Raw genomic sequence first — 17977 nt, forward strand, 5'->3', positions numbered from 1 at the left:
CCCCACTCAGCCGCGGCCGGGCAGCAGCAACCCAGCGTCTCCCAGCGCCTGCAGGCGGTCTCCAGCAGAGAAGGCCCGACCTCGTGATCTAAAGGTTGTAGGCCCGACGTCCTGGGGAAAATGGCACAGCTCCGCTGCAGGACACAGTCAGGAGGAGGCGGCGCAATGGTTATGCTTAGCCGGCAGAGCCCACTCAATGTTCGGCCATCTTGCAGCCGGCCAAGCCACGCCCCCTTCCCCCAGTGCATCTTTAACTTAATTTAGGTAAAGTTCAAGGGTTCATCTTCAATGACTGATCAGAATGCTTTAGCAACTTTGCCATGATGCTCCAGCTCCATTGAAGATATTTCGCTACTGCTACTGTCTCTGCTCGCAAGAGCTTTAGCTCCACTAGACATTGCCTAGCCCCCAGTTGCTTGCAAATAGGGAGAATCCAGGATGTCCTAATTTTTTTGTATGCAGGGCTTTTAGACCTGGCTTTTCCAGTGGGTTTATCCCCAGACTTTTAGCTTTTTGGCCTCCAGCAGGTAGTTTACCCTGTTTTTGTTGGTTTTGGGCACTTTACCACTGCTGTTCAATATTAAAGTGCATATGCTCTCTGTGCAAATTGTTATTCTGGATTGGTGTTTCCATTATTGGCTTATTTGATTGACTCAAACGTCCCTAGTACAAGTGCACTGTGTGCCCAGGGCCTGTAAATCAAATACTGCTAGTGGACCTACAGCGCTGATTGTGCGCAAGCAGCTTTTCAAGCGGTTCACAGACCTGTCACTGCAGTGTCTGCGCACAGTTTCTACTACCATAGCAACCTGGCAAGTGCACCCACTTGCCAGGCTTACCTTCCCTTTCCTTACATAAAAGACAACCCTCACATAGTCCCAAGGTACCCATGTGGGCAGGGTGCAATGTATATGAAAGGTAGCACATTAACTGATGTGTGTGGCATGTCCTGGTAGTGAAAAACAGTGCATTTCATGTTTCACTGCTGAAAGGCTATCTGTCCCCATAGGATATAATGTGATATACTTTGTAACATCTGACAAGTATAACTTCCCATGGGGAGAAGATAGAAAGTTGGTTTTTAGTATGCCTGAACTCAGAGTATAAAAATGCATCTTTTAGTAAAGGTGATTTTTATATTGTGTGTTTGAAAATACCACTTTTAGAAGGTGGCATTTTTTTTCTTATCAATACAATACAAAACGTGGCAGGAGGGTCCAAGGGGTGGTTTACCGACCTAGCACAGCTACTACCCCCATACAGCAAATACTACGAAAACAAAAAGTAGTTGTGGGCCATCAGGGCAACAAACCTGTCGACTAACTAAGTGTCTGACATTGGGAATACAAACAGAAAGAACACGTGTCGAATAAACAGATGTCTCAAAATGTGACAGCAAATTGTCAACAGGATACTTTTCTACTGTGAAAAATACCCATCAGCTGTCCATCTGTACCGCCCTTATTATCATGTTGGATCCTTCACACCAGGAAGGGAAGATGTTACAACCACTTCAATGGGGTCTTTAGATAGATCATACAGACCGTGTGGCCCAGTGAATGATAAATGGTGTTGGAAGGCGTATAGTGACAACTGTCTAAGCTGTGCGTGAAAGTGAAATAAGCCAACACACTAGATATAGTAGCTATTTATTAAAACTACTATTGTTGCACTGATTTTATTGACTTGGAAGAAGAGAGGTACCTATTAAACTTGTTTCCTCTTTTCTCTCCAATTTTATTTTTCTTATCACTTCACTTTCTTATTTCACTTTCACGCAGATGATGATAAGGGCGGTACAGATCGACAGCTGACAGCTTTGTTTTCGTAGTATTTTTTTTCTTAGCCATCCTGTGTGCCTCTGCTGATTTGTAGATTGACTGGCTGGTTTTAGAGTGACATGGGCTGGGGATGTGCATTCTCTTCAGAAAGCCACTGGGGAGGTTGTGGTGTGTCCTGCCTTTCTCGGATGAGTCAGGGCTGGGCTGATTAGCCCTGGCCGCATTTAGAATAGTGGGAGGAGATTTCCCTGCACCTGAATAGGCCTGGTCTGCCTTGGACAATTTAGTCTCCACCTCCTGCTGGGAAGCTGGGCCAGAGAGGACCAAACTGGTTTGGACTGAGATAAGAGACTCTCTGCCACAAGAGAACAAAGGAAAATATTGGGGTCCAGTCCTCAGAACTTTGGATTAATTCTGGACTCATTAGGAACGTCTGCCAAGGACAGAAGCTGGGAAAACTGAAGGGGAAGTACTCCCGCTTTGCTCTATGCTGTCTGGCATTGGCCTACAGTGGTTGTTTCTGCCAAGAAGAGGAACTGTGTGTGTCCTGTTTGAAGAAGATCTCTAAGGGCTTGGTGTAGAGCTTGCCTCTTGTTCTGATGACACAGGGACACAAAGACTTCACCCCCTCTGTTCTCCTGCACCCGGACCTGTTATTTCAGCTGCCACAGAGGAAAAAGAGCATCACCCGTACTGGAAAGCAACCTGCACTGAAGCCCCGACACAACACCATATTGACTCAGAAGCCATCACGAGGCCGCTGCCTGCACCAGAGTCGAGGACAATGCTTGTGACGCTCACAATGCACCACCCTGACTCGCACCGCAACCTGATTTCACCGACGCATGTGCTTCATCCTTTGTGGAGCCAATACCTGATATGGTTGACTTTCCGAATTCATCGACCCCACACCGTCGTAAGGAACCGATGCCTTGGGGCCACCGCGACTTAACCTCCCCAGCAACAGTAAGAATCCAACGCCTCACCTCCCCTGTGGTCGTAAGGAACCAACGCCAACCAGCGCTAGTGAAGCTTCACCTCCTCGACGCTGTGCACCATCTTTGTTTTCAACATTTGCCAAGGTACTGATGTTTGGGGTCCGTGTGACTTCGGGCCCGATGCAGCACACCTCACGGTTGATGCTGTTCTTTGGGGTTTAGGGTAATAGGTCTAGATGGAGTTATTTATTTTTATAAACTCTATTTTTGTGAATAACCTATATTTGATGATATCTTTATAGATGTATTTTGGATTTTTGTTCTTTTGGTCTTGTTTGGTTTAAGTAAAGAATTCCTATTTTTCTCAACTGGTGTGTTGTCTATTTGTAGTGTTTTCACTGTGTTACTGTACGTGTGCACAAATGCTTTACACACTGCCTCTGAGATAAGACTGTATGCTCGTGCCAAGCAACCAAGGGGGTAAGCACTGGTTATTTTAGAAGTGTATCCACCTTACCATGACTAGGAACAAGGGTACCTTCCTGGACAAACGTGCAAACCATTACCAACTTGAGAATCCCATTTTTAACAACGGCAAAAAAAAAAAACTTGTTGTAGATTCTCTTCTGGATGCTGGCATGATGGACATGCCAAGCGCTTATCTATCTCAGATTTCCATTTTGACAAGAAAGCCTGCAAAGTGAGTGTACCCTGTCGAAACCTGATATACAGTTGCGTAGCCATGAGAGCCAAAATATAATTTGAGAAGGGGTCACTCATACTATGGGATTTTAGATCTAAAGAGGCAACCGTTAAAGTTCCTTGCCTGCTATTGCTCATCTCAATTGCCCATTTATGAGCCCAAAAAGCTTATTTGAGTTCAACGTTAGAAGGGATCAGGGGACAATCATGATCAGTCCAGAATTCCTCAAATATGAAAAAACCAAACGTTGTCGTAGGGCTGGAGGGACGTTTAAAGACCAGGGCCTAAGTAATGTCCCCCAAAGGACTAGACTATACACAGTAAACTTAGGGGTCTAAAGCTGAATCCGATATTGATTCGCTTATGTTTTTCCTATGCCAACAAATGTGCTTAGGAATCAAAAAGTTAAATGCCAGACCAAATCGCCAAAATGTGAAACACCTGTAAATGTGAGTCACCCCAGTTTGAGGATTCCCATCAAAGTCTTGTATGGATCAATATTCTCATCTGGTAATCCTTATCGGGTATTGTGTCTCTTGATCATTGAGACCATATGCATACCCTCTTGGATGGTTCGGGGTAGCGACCACAATCACTCAGATATACCACATGATGTTGATTCGATGGGAAAGTGCAGTGCAGAAATTAAGAGTGGTGATTTAAAATAGGATAGGGAACTAACAAAAATCACTTTAATGGGCGTTGGCCCCTTCCCGGTTAAAAACAAGAACAGTTTGGCAAAATCGTCGCAGTAATAACAAATAGCTGCGGAGAGACCAACATGTTTCAGCCGCGGAGGGAGATTCCTCAGGCTTTCGTCAGGGTCTCTGTTCTTTGATAAAGCTACTGCCTATTAATGTGGAATAACGTGTGTGAAAAACTATACAAAAAAACACACAAGTGAAATATAACAGTAAAGGATATGATGTTCCTTCATCTGTACGAACTCCTCTTCGGAACCTGGTGTCTTGTTACTGTAGTAAGGGGACAAACGTACAAGTGAGACACTTCCAGCTACTCTGGTCTGTGCCGAACAGTGCATTCAGTCAAAATTGTTGTCAACCTTCTGTACTCACCCAGTGTTTCCGGGGAGTGGACCTCACCTCTTCCTGGACCTGGCTCAGGATATGTGAGACCCCGCTCTACAAGAACAGAAACCGACCTCATGATTACAAATACGGAGGGATCAGGTGTTGATCTACTCTGATGTTGCTTGTTTCACGAAGTCAACGGTATTCCGAACGTAGAGTAAACTGTCATATACCATAAAGTTCACAAATTTGTCTTACTTTCCGGGATGTCTTAAAGATTAGTTTATAGAATCAATTGCATTAGTCTAAAGTGACTATGTGTACTCTAAAAATCAGTTTCTTACACAGCATTAATGATAGACTCAAGGAGCTATCGTCCTACCTGTCCGTCGTTGTCTCGAACTGTGACTGAGTCAGGGGGAGGCAAAGGACTGTGTACGTCACTCTTACTTCAATGGTTAGAGTGAAGCTCACAACCAATCGGAAGCCACTAAGGGGGAGTTATTCCAATGGGCCGTGATAGGTGACGTTAGCGTACGTATTACCACCCCTGAGAAACTAAAAGACCGGAATTCTTTCATGGAGAATAGAGGCAATGCCCGAACCGAGGTAGAGGGGGAGGTAGATACCAAAATTATAGGGGACAATACAACATGCCAAGTCAGCCGTGGTGGCCACCAGGACCTTGGGGATATCCAGGCAACTTTCAACCACCAATGGCCCCATTCCAAGGTTTCCCTAACTTTAACAACCAGCCTTTTTTAGCGCGTGGCCCCAGACGGTCACGGGGCAAGAGAAGACCAACACAGGGACAACCTCAGGTCCAATGGGAAGACACAGCAGGTCCTCACGCAGGAACCAGGAGCCACACGAGGAGGGGTGCCCAAGAATAACTAACACCCCTGCCGAGAGTCTGGTGGTTAATCTAAGCCAAAGAACCTTAACATACATTGAGGAAGTGGTCCTCAATAAGGGACTAGGGTTTGTCACGACAGATGAGGGGTACCCATTTGTACTTCAAATTGAGCTTGCCCAGTTCTTCCGCAAATTGAGGCTACACTACTTCTTTAAACAGAAAAGTATTGAGGAATCAGCACCTGAAATTGATAACAACACTGGCCTAAGAAATAAATCTACTTTTCTACCGCCCACACATGCCCTACCACCCCAGTTACTTACTTTTGAAATGGCTGTGAAGAATGACATTGAACAAATACAGTACTCTACCCGGTCGAGTTACAACAACTTGACATTAGCTGAGAGAAAAGCTCTTAACACATTATGCCAGGATGGAACCATAGTTGTGAAGCCCGCCGACAAAGGGGGCTCCATCGTGGTCCAAGATGTGGAAACCTACAGGATGGAATGCCTCCGTCAATTGAATAACAACACTGCTTATCGGCCACTGACCACTGACCCGACTCCCAGACTGATGAATCAAATCAAGGTCTTACTGGAGGAAGCCTTAGCAGAGGGTTGGATAACCACTCTAGAAGCACAATTCCTGCAGCCTAAACACCCTACCATGCCCTATTTCTACACCCTCCCCAAGGTGCATAAGCCCCAAAGACCTCCACCGGGCAGGCCGATCATATCAGGGCTGGGCTCTATACTAGAGCCTCTATCTGCGTTTGCGGATCATTTCCTCAAACCTCTGGTACACACCATGCCCACCTATCTCAAGGACACCAATAATGTCCTGAGAGTAATTCCTGATATTGACTTTCGTCAGGAGACAGACTACTTAGTCTCCCTTGATGTAGAGTCATTATACACCTCCATTCCCCAGGATGCGACTCTAGATACCATCAGAACCATCCTGGAGGAGTCGGAACTTGACTCCATCACCCCTGTGCCCTTCATTATGGCTCTGGCAACAATAGCGATGAAAGACAACTTTTTCATGTATGAAGACCAGATATACCATCAAGTCTCGGGGACCAGCATGGGCAGTATTTTTGCCCCGTCCCTAGCGAATCTTTACGTTCACAAATTTGAACAGACCATGGTGCTACACCCGAGCAACCCTTACCTTCCATCTATTATTTGGTGGAAAAGGTACATAGACGATATTCTTGTAGTGTGGAGAGGGACCAAGGAATCTGTCCTACTATTCCACCAATGGCTTAATAACCAGAACGACTACCTCCGCTTCACCATTGAAATCAGCAAAGAGCGAATACCTTTTTTGGACCTCTGGATTTATAGCACCGAAACTGGTCTACAGAGTGAACTTTACCGCAAACCCATGGCGAGAAAATTCTCTTTTACTATACGAGAGCCAGCACCCTAAGTCTCTGAGGGATAATTTACCCTTTGGGCAGTTTCTCCGAGTCCGTAGAAACTGCTCCACTCCGGAAACTTTTGAACGCCATGCAGACGACCTGACCAAACAGCTCATATCTAGACATTACCCTAAAAAACTGGTGCAGCGGTCATGTAAAAGAGCAGCCAACAATCACAGGGCTGCATTGTTGGAACCCAAACCTGAAAAATCACCCACGGACCGACTCACCCTAGTGAGTACATACAACACAAAGTCCAACAGTGTTCAGAAAATAATCAAGAAACACTGGCGTATTCTGAACAGTGGTAAAGACAGCATTGAGTTCCCACTCTTTGCTTTCAAGCGTTCAAGGAATCTTAGGGACCGCCTGGTACATACCCGCCCCAAAGCAGCACCTAGGAGAGAAGTTGGAACTCTTTGGGACCTACCTCCTGTGCTAGGTCACCATCCCTGTGGAGGCTGCTCTGTTTGCCCACTAACATCTAAGATTACTAGTGTAGACATTGGGACTGATCGAACTTGGGAATTGAGACAATTTTCCAATTGTAATAGTACCAATTTGATCTACCTCCTTACTTGTACTTGCAATGAACGATATGTGGGCATGACCACTAGAAAGGTACGGGTGAGGATGCAGGAGCACAAGAGTACTTTCAGATGTAAAAAAGACATCTCTAAACTCACCAAACATTTCATAACACATAACCATGGTGAAACAGACTTCAAATGGCATGTTCTGGAGAAGCCCTTCATCCCTCCCCATGTGAGTGATGTGTCCAACTTCTTGTTTCGCAAAGAACAGAAATGGGTATTTAAATTGGGCACGGACAAACATGGACTGAATGACGACATACCTTGGTTCAGTCTATCGTGAAACATAAACAGGCAATGCTGACCAGCTACTGAGAGACAGCGGGGACCTTTCCACTCTGCTTGAACTACCAAGTCGATCACCATTACGTCATCCAGTAGTTCAGGTTGAACTCCCGCGAACTCGCTGCTCGAGCAGTTTGGGGTTATTCCAACTATTACCATTGAGCGGTTTTTGAGTCCAGGGAACCCACGACACCCCAGCATATAACTCTTAGCGAGGGCAAAGACACTACACGAGCCCCCTGCTCCACATCTTTGTGTAGCTCTGAAACACACGTAATCACACAGTAACGTCACCTCCCCCGAGATTGACGCAATGAACTACTCATTCACCATGTATTACATCATTTTGTAGTTCCTTACAAAACTGTCCCGTGAGACGCTATGCTAGAGGTAGACCCTATATCTACTTTAGACAGACCTTGGGACACAGTTTGCCTCTATTCTCCATGAAAGAATTCCGGTCTTTTAGTTTCTCAGGAGTGGTAATACGTACGCTAACGTCACCTATCACGGCCCATTGGAATAACTCCCCCTTAGTGGCTTCCGATTGGTTGTGAGCTTCACTGTAACCATTGAAGTAAGAGTGACGTACACAGTCCTTTGCCTCCCCCTGACTCAGTCACAGTTCGAGACAACGATGGACAGGTAGGATGATAGCTTCTTGAGTCTATCATTAATGCTGTGTAAGAAACTGATTTTTAGAGTACACATAGTCACTTTAGACTAATGCAATTGATTCTATAAACTAATCTTTAAGACATCCCGGAAAGTAAGACAAATTTGTGAACTTTATGGTATATGACAGTTTACTCTACGTTCGGAATACCGTTGACTTCGTGAAACAAGCAACATCAGAGTAGATCAACACCTGATCCCTCCGTATTTGTAATCATGAGGTCGGTTTCTGTTCTTGTAGAGCGGGGTCTCACATATCCTGAGCCAGGTCCAGGAAGAGGTGAGGTCCACTCCCCGGAAACACTGGGTGAGTACAGAAGGTTGACAACAATTTTGACTGAATGCACTGTTCGGCACAGACCAGAGTAGCTGGAAGTGTCTCACTTGTACGTTTGTCCCCTTACTACAGTAACAAGACACCAGGTTCCGAAGAGGAGTTCGTACAGATGAAGGAACATCATATCCTTTACTGTTATATTTCACTTGTGTGTTTTTTTGTATAGTTTTTCACACACGTTATTCCACATTAATAGGCAGTAGCTTTATCAAAGAACAGAGACCCTGACGAAAGCCTGAGGAATCTCCCTCCGCGGCTGAAACATGTTGGTCTCTCCGCAGCTATTTGTTATTACTGCGACGATTTTGCCAAACTGTTTTTGTTTTTAACCGGGAAGGGGCCAACGCCCATTAAAGTGATTTTTGTTAGTTCCCTATCCTATTTTAAATCACCACTCTTAATTTCTGCACTGCACTTTCCCATCGAATCAACATCATGTGGTATATCTGAGTGATTGTGGTCGCTACCCCGAACCATCCAAGAGGGTATGCATATGGTCTCAATGATCAAGAGACACAATACCCGATAAGGATTACCAGATGAGAATATTGATCCATACAAGACTTTGATGGGAATCCTCAAACTGGGGTGACTCACATTTACAGGTGTTTCACATTTTGGCGATTTGGTCTGGCATTTAACTTTTTGATTCCCAAGCACATTTGTTGGCATAGGAAAAACATAAGCGAATCAATATCGGATTCAGCTTTAGACCCCTAAGTTTACTGTGTACAGAATTCCTCAAAGCCAATTTGAGAGTGTTTCTCTAATCAACCAGATCCAGTGGATCTTATGGTTCGTGTCTTGTTCGACTTAATCTTTGAAAGTTTTATTGTATTTCACTAGAGTAGATGATGACTTGAACCTTCTCCAAAATGAGACTGGTCTTAGCTGTGTTTTGTGGATGATCAGTTTTACCCTCACATCACAACATAGGGACAATAGGGCTGTGCTCTTCGGAAGCCCAATGAAAGATCTTAAAAAGTTGTTCTCGGGGCGTGGCCAAGATGGCGGGCTGAGAGGACGCACTTGCCGAGAGCTCCCGAGCCCCTGGAAACCCTGCACCGCTCACAACCGCTGATCTCCCCCAGATCGAGCGGCTACCGCACCTGGTGATCCCCGTGGTGGTGCAGAGCAGTCGGTGAGCCCCAGTTGTCCCGCCGCGGTGGTGGTTCCGCTCGGGTACCGACTGAGGCGGTGCCCTCTGAGAGATCTACGGGAGGCCAGAGAGCCGCGAGACCTTCAGGCTTGGTGTTCCGGAGAGGTGGCCTAGCGACTGCGAGTGGCCTGCCGGCGTACCCGTGCCGCGACGCCTGGGTGAGTGCCGAGGCGGCCTTCATCGGCGGAGCCGAGCCGAGCAGATGGTGGCGGCGGAGGCGTAGCCGGCCTATGGCAACTACGCAAGACCGGGGCTCGAGAAGGCCTACCCCACGTGGCTGCTCCGGTCCCCCCCTGGCCGCAACGGAGTGAGGTCGCGCTTCCAGCGTGTTTGCACATCCCGGCGGGCCGGCCCTGGTTGCCCCGCGCCCTGCGAGCCTGCCCTTTGACTGTATGCCCTGCATGTGGTCCCGGGACGGGGGCCGGCCTCGTTCCCTGGGCGTTGGCCCCATTGACTGTAACGGGCGGCCATTTTGAAGAACTTTGAGCAGCCGCCCGGCCTCGACCGGGGCCTCTGAACTGCTCGGCTGCCCCGACCTGTGGCGCCTACTCGCCGAGCTGTGGACGACGGTGATTCCCACCTCTCCAAGATGTCGAATGCCAGGGGGCAGAGGAGAGGCGATCGGACTTTGCCGGACATGTTGGGGCGAGGTGCCCTGCGCAGCGGGGGGGCCAGCCTGCCCCGAACACCCCGGCCCACTCCAGGGACGCTGACGGCGGAGAGCCCCCAGTGACCCGGTCGTTCCTGGAGTCGCTGTTTAGCTCCTTGAGGGAGGACTTTCAGACTTTGAAGCAGGAGGTGGCCGGAGAGGTCCGGGAAGTCCGGAGGGAAGTGGACTCCCTGGGGGAGCGAGTTAAAACTGTGGAGGCAGCTGGTCATTCTAGAGACGAGGAGATCACCCACTTGCAGCAGGAGGTCCTACGGCTGCGGGTACAACAGATTGAGTTACAGGCCCACGCCGAGGACCTTGAAAACCGGTCCAGGCGGAACAATATCAGGGTCCGGGGTGTTCCGTCCAACGAAGAGGGTGAGGACGTGGCCGCCTACCTGGGAGCCCTATTCCGCGAAAATCTTGGGGGAGTCTGAGGACTTTCAAATACGTATCGACAGGGCGCACAGGGTTGGCTGTCCTCGCAGGGCCTCGGCGCCCCTTCCGGACATTTTGCCGGACTTCCCCTTGAAGGAGCGGATACTCCGCGAGGCGCGGCGGCAGCAGCCTTTCCGCTTCAGAGATCACCCGGTGGCTCTATATCAAGACTTATCCACGATCACGCTGCAGAAGAGGAAAACGTTTAAAATTGCCACGGACTTCCTTCGGGAGCATGAAAGGCAGTATTCGTGTGGGCACCCCTTCCGATTGATTTTCCGGTGGAATGGAACATTGCATCAGCTTCGGTCCCTCCAGGATGTCTGCGGAGTGTTGGGGATCACGGCTTCGGATGCGGACACCCCGGCGCCGCGCCACAGGCGAAGCACTCGAGACGGCTGGCAGCAGATCGGAGAGAGGCGATCCCCGCCGCCTGTGAGGCCTGACTCGCCCACGATTCGTGCGGACATGTCGAGCGCTATCCAGGAGGCCTCCAGAGCGACAACGAACGGCGATGTGGCCTTGACGGCCTGAACTTACTCCGGGGGGAGTCTACATTAGCTTTTCATCATTGCAGGTGCGGGGGTTCTAGGGGTAGGGGGGGCAGGGGTGCTGGTGGTGGTGGCTGGACGTCCACTCGATCGACTTTCCACGGCCTTGTCCGATAAGGACCGGACTGGGACAATGACTTTTTTTAATGGCTTGGGGAGCGGGGGGGAGGAAGGGGAGTTGCTGGGGAACGTCTCGAGTTGGGGGGTCTGTTGGGGGGAAGGGAGTTGGGGGGAGTGTGGGGCTGGATGTGCGGGGTTCTGGGGGGAGGGGGGGTCCACACAGTTGGGGTGTTTTGGGGTTCTGGGTCTGTACTGTGCCGTTGGGAAGTTTGCTTTCGCTGGGAGATGATGTTTCTTGCTGTGGCCTCTGAGTTTTGCCCGGTGGGCCTTGCCCGCCTTCATGTGCGTTTCTGGTGTTCCCCTCCATGATGGCCCTTAAAGTTGTTACTCTGAATGTGAAGGGGCTGAATAACCCGGTTAAACGGCGGGCTGTCCTATCCCTGTTAGAGAACTCCCAGGCCGACATCTGCCTACTGCAGGAGACCCACCTGCTGGCCAAGGATTGTTCCAGAATGCGCACCCCTAAGTTTCCTACGCAGCTCTTTTCTTCCAGTGCTTCTAAAACGGCGGGTGTGGCGCTTTTGTTCTCCAGAGGGTTCAGAGGGGAGGTTTTGCAGAAGGTAGCGGAGCAGAAGGGGAGACTTCTGGCATATAGGATCAAGGTGGGGGGCTTGGTGTTTACTGTGGGCTCCATTTACGGCCCCAATGACCATCAGGACCAATTTCTGCACAGGGCGCTGGAAGACGTGGCATCCACTCCTGACAGGCACATTGTACTAGGGGGGGACTTGAATGTGGTCTTTGATGCGACTCTGGACAGGTCTGTGCAACGGCGCCACCAGTTGGGAGAGCTTTCGGGCTCGGTTCGTACCCGACTGGAGGAGCTTGACATGCACGACATGTGGCGCCGCCTCCACCCCGCTACCCGCGCATATTCCTATTTCTCCCATGCCCACAAGTCCTACGCGCGGCTGGATCATCTTCTAGTGACGGGCCCGATGTTCGAACTGGCCTCGAATGCCGACATGGGGGTCCTCTCTCTCTCCGGTGGAGGGCACCTTCCGCCTACCTCCAGTGGCTCGCCCGAGGGGGGTCTGGCGTCTTCGGGACACGTTGCTGCACAGGCGATTGGCGGTGCAACAGATTCGCGCGGCCATAGCGGACTTCTAGCGTGTAAACGACAACGGCGACACCACCCGCGCGACGCAATGGGCTGCCCTGAAGGCTGTGCTCCGTGGTGAATTTATCGCTATCTCCTCGGCGGAGAACAAGGATCGCCAGCTCAAAAGGGACGAGCTTACTCGACAGGTGCGGGAGCTGGAACAGGTACATCACAGAACGGGCGCCCCCGAGTCTGGAGGCAATTGAAGGCCGCCAGGAAACTCCTGTCTGCTCTTGACACAGACCGAGCGGAGTACGCGGTACTTCGCCTGAAGCACAAGTATTACACCGGTGGGGACAGGTGCGGCCGGCTCCTGGCGCACAAGCTCAGGGTGCAACACCAACAGCACCGGGTGAAGGAGTTAGTTACCCCTACCGGAGGGTCGGTCACGGAGGACGGGCAGATCGCGGAAGTTTTCCGCAACTTCTACGCTGACCTCTACGCTGGCGAGGCCCCCTCCGCACGGGCGGAAGCGGACTATCTAGATTCGGTGTCGCTTCCGTCGTTGACGCCGGACCAGGCCCAATATCTGGAGCGGGAGATCCGGATCGAGGAGGTGGTTACGGCAATCTCCCGGCTCAAGACTGGTAAGGCCCCGGGACCTGATGGCTTCATCCCTCTTTTCTATAAGACCTTCTGTCAGGAGCTCGCACCTCTGTTGACGCGTCTTTTCAACACATTTTCGGAGCCGGGTGCCATTCCCCCTGAATTTCTTCAGGCTACGGTCTCTGTGATCCCGAAACCGGGCAAGGATCGGACTGCTTGCGGGTCCTACCGCCCCATCTTGCTATTGAACACAGACCTGAAGGTTTTCACTAGCATTCTGGCGGCACGTCTGGCGCTTCATCTCCCGGGCATGGTCGACTCGGATCAGGCCGGCTTCGTTCCAGGCAGGCAGACTGTGGACAACACGAAGAGGGTGACTCATATCCTTGAGAAGGCCTCGAGGATTCCCGGGGAACGCATGCTCCTCTCCATTGACGCGGAAAAGGCGTTTGACAGGGTGCACTGGCCTTATCTGGAGAAGGTCCTGGGCAAGTTTGGGGTTGGCGAGAAGTTCCGGCACCTGATTTTCAACTGCTACCGTTTTCCATCCGCGGTGGTCCGGGTGAACGGGGGCAGCTCTCGGCACTTTCCAATAGAGCGTGGTATGAGACAGGGGTGCCCACTGTCCCCTCTGATCTTCGCTCTTTATATGGAGCCGTTCGCTCAAAGGGTCCGCCAGAACCCCGACATCATAGGGGTCCGGATGGGAGAGTTCCACCATGCTCTCAGCCTCTACGCGGATGATGTCATATTGACACTCGACGACCCGCGGAGGTCCCTGCCTGCATGTATCGCGGAACTGGACCTCTTTGACACGGTGGCGGGCTTCAAGGTGAACCTCGGAAAGTCTGCGGCCCTCGATATCTCGCTGACTAGCGCCACCAGAGCTGACCTGCAGAGGCTTTTCCCCTTGAGCTGGTCTGGGGACCAGATTCCGTATCTGGGGATCCTTTTGGCACCCTCACTCCCCGCGATGGTCACAGCCAATTACACAGCTTTGAGTGCAAAGATCAAGGAGGAATTGGCCCGCTGGGATAAGGGCACGTTGTCGCTGCTGGGCAGGGTGGCCGCAGTGAAGATGACCCTTCTACCACAGGTCCTGTACCTGTTTAGGGCGCTCCCGCTAAAGCCTCCCAAAGGATGGCTCGCGGAGACTCAATCGGCCATCGCACGTTTTGTGTGGCAGGGCCGTAGGCCTAGGATTAAACGGACCATAGCTACGCTGGCACCGGAGTCTGGTGGACTTGGGATACCAGACCTGCAGAAGTATTTTCAGGCCGCCCAATTGCTACTTGGTGGAGTGGAGCCGGTGGGAGTCGGATAAACACTGGCTGTTTCAGGACCAGGCGGTAGCAGGCAGAACGCTACAAGAGGTGGCTTTCCTGAGACGGGCCCATCGGCCCTCTAACCTTTATGCCTCCTTTGTGACGCGGGTCCCGCTTCGTGTGTGGGACTCTGTGGCTACCAAGCACGAACTCACTACCTTTCCCTCTCCCTTCACGCCGCTGATTGGTAACCCGGACTTTGGCCCGGGTATGGAGCCTGGCGCCTATGATCGCTGGCGGGCGGCCCGCTGTTGCACTCTATATCATCTATATGGCCCGGAGGGTGTCGTTCCCTTCCAGGACTTGCGTCGGGAATATGGCCTCCCCGAGACGGAACGCATGCGGTATATGCAGGCGCGTCACTGGGCGCTACAGCCTCAAGTGCGCGCGACGGCAGACCGGACGATCACAGCGTATGAGCGCTGGCTAGTGACTCGCTCGTCGGACGCCAAGCTCATCTCCGATTTGTATAAGATACTGCAGCCCCCCCTTTCACATCTACAACCCGGGTAGGGAGCGGTGGGAACGGGAGCTTGGTCGAGTGCTGAGCCATACTGACTGGGACCACATCTCCTACCGAGCGCGCCACTCCGCCTATCACACCGGGCTCACAGAGACCTTCACCAAAATCACAACCTATTGGTATCGCACTCCTGAGAAATTACATGAGATGGACCACTCAGTACCTGGGACATGCTGGCGCAACTGTGGTCAGACTGGCACGCTTACGCAAATATTGTGGGACTGTCCCCTTTTGGCTCCTTACTGGGAGGAGGTCCTCAATGAGGTTGACAAATGCTTTGGAATAGAACTACTCCGCTTCCCTGCATAAGTCCTATTGGGTTTACCGAATGGATTGATGTACCCTCTCAGATCTAAAAGGGGTAGACAGACAGCGATAGCTTTGGGGTCAGCAGTACAGAACATACTCATACACTGGCGCTCCACCACGCTCCCCACTGTCGTCGGCTGGCTGCACAGATTGTGGCATGTCCTTGGCATGGAGAAGCTGTCCCTAGTAGTGGCGGGAGACGTAGACGCTTTTGAGGAGCTGTGGGCACCCTTCCATAATTTGTTATGCTCAGAATTCAAAGAAATCACCTGCCCTAGGTATCTTAGACTGTTGCGGCTGACACCGCCGCCGGACCCGCCTGTTTGATCGGCCCAAGCTGGCAACTGGTAGTAGGGGTGGACAATAGGTTGCCACAGGGGAAGAGCGAGTGGTTGACGGCACAGTACAGGGGGTGGGGGTGGGGGTGTGGGGGTTGGGGGGTTGTTGGTTGGGTGGGGGGAGGGGCAAGGTTGTTCCCCCTTTTTTTTTCTCCTTTTTTTCCTTTTTCCTTTCCTCCCCTTTTGTTTTCACCCACAGGTGCGCGAGCTGTGAGTTCCAAGCACGACGGTGCCTACCGTGTCGAAAGGACTGCCTTTAAGTATCTACTGTACCATACGCACTTATTTTGAGGGGCGCCTGTGGTTTTATGTTGTTTTCTTTTTGATGTTTCCTTCCTTACCCTGCTTCAATAAAATACTTTAAACCTAAAAGTTGTTCTCCACTTTCCCAGACTAGACAATCATGAAAAACCCCACAGCTCTGATCCATAAAGGGCACTACCTTCCATCTTCACATTATAAACTTTCAGAGCGGGTACGATTGGCCTGGTTTTAGACGCCCAATCAAGTCTCTGTATCCCATATACATGATGGCATTAATTGATACTAGTTTTCTTCACTGGGGAGGACCAAATCATGTTATGGGTAAAACTTATGCCTAGATAATCAAATTCTGGGACTCTTTTGAGATCTATAACCTCAAGCGTGATGGTCTTATGTGGATTAATGGTGAGGAATTCGTTTTTTGAGTGCCTTATTGCCAACCCTCTTTCAGCACAGAAATGTGCAAAACAATCAACCAGCATCTGTAGACCCAATGGGGTCTTAGACACCAGCAGAGTGTCGTCTGCGAACAATAGCAGGGGGATTTTCTTCACTGCAATCCTTGGTGCATCACTGTCAAGATTTTCTAGTTGGCTCACAACATCATTGAAATATAAGGCGAATAAAGTCAGGGCTAGGAAATAACCTTGATATACCCCTTTGGGAGTCACTGTTCGATTAGTTAGCTCTTCCTGGGAGTCCCATCTGACCTGTTCATAGATGTCTTGGTGAAATCTCAATATAACATTCAATTGCTCAGGTACCCTGTTCTGTTGTAGAACCACCTATAGTTTTTCCCTGGAAACCAAATCAAATGCGGATTTTAGGCCCACAAAGACCATGTAGAGGTGGTCTTTTGGAGGACAACCATTTTCCAATAAATCATCATAAGTCTAACGGCCCGGTCTATAGTACTAATATTGCTACAAAATTCTGCTTGTAGGTGTGACAGGGCCTCGGTCTCATAGAGCCACTCTTGAAGTCTCAATAAAATGTCTCTAATTAAAACCTTTTGTGTAACATTGTGAGAAGTTGGCCTGATATGTGGTGTTTCCAATTCTGGAACCACCTTGTATCAGTCCAAACAATCCCTTATGGTGTCTGGTTGTAAGTCAACCTTGTTAGACAAGCTATCCTAGGGGTAGCATGGACTAAGCAGCCTAAAGGCTTAACTTAAGAGGTCGTGTTAAGCGAGCTGTTTTACCACATACAATCCTGTAATATCAAATGAAAGGACACCACACAAGTATATATTATAAAAATATATGTGTTTATTTCTAAAATAATCCCCAGTACTCTTTATGAGCAAAGGGGCACAAGCGTTAAATCAAAAGCACCGTATAACATACAAAGTTGCACAATTATGGATGAGGGCGGGTGGCCACTCAAACCATATATTAAAAAAGTGGTATTAGAGATACCAATCGAACAGTGGTTAGGCCTAGGGCCTAGGGAATCGCTGGGAGCAGTCTGGACTAGCAATGCTGAAGTCAGGAAAAGCCCGCGGGACTCGGGTGCAGCACGTAAAGTGCGGCTTGCACCAATGCAATGTCAATGGTGCGTAAAAGTTACACAAATAGAGTTTAAAAATACTTCCGCTGACCCTAGAGGAACAAAACTTAAGAAACAGACCCTAGAGGTGTGTACCAGTGTGGGAACACCGGCGTTGCAATGTTACCTCACCCACAGGAAGCGGGTGCATAGGGTCGAAGGGGCGTCGGGTTTTGACACGCAGGCTCTTGGTGCTTGGAGCTGAAGATGCTGCAGGCGATCGGAAGCAGAAGTGTCCGGTGGGATCCAAGGGTGGATCGGAGTCGAGAAGTATCTGAAAGCAGAGGGGACAGAGTCTGGGTCACTCAGCAGTGACCAGGGTGGAACCAGGACGGAACCAGGCAATGTCGGGCGCAATCAGATGGTTGTCGAGGAGCTTCTCTCCGCTGTCACATGGGCTCTGGGGCATCTGCGACGTCCAGGAGCAGGTCACGATCTGTCCCACGCAGGCTCTCGCCGTCAGCGCCATTGGCT

This window comes from Lissotriton vulgaris, chromosome 11 (genome assembly GCF_964263255.1).
Source record: "Lissotriton vulgaris chromosome 11, aLisVul1.2, whole genome shotgun sequence".
NCBI classification, from domain to species: domain Eukaryota; kingdom Metazoa; phylum Chordata; class Amphibia; order Caudata; family Salamandridae; genus Lissotriton; species Lissotriton vulgaris.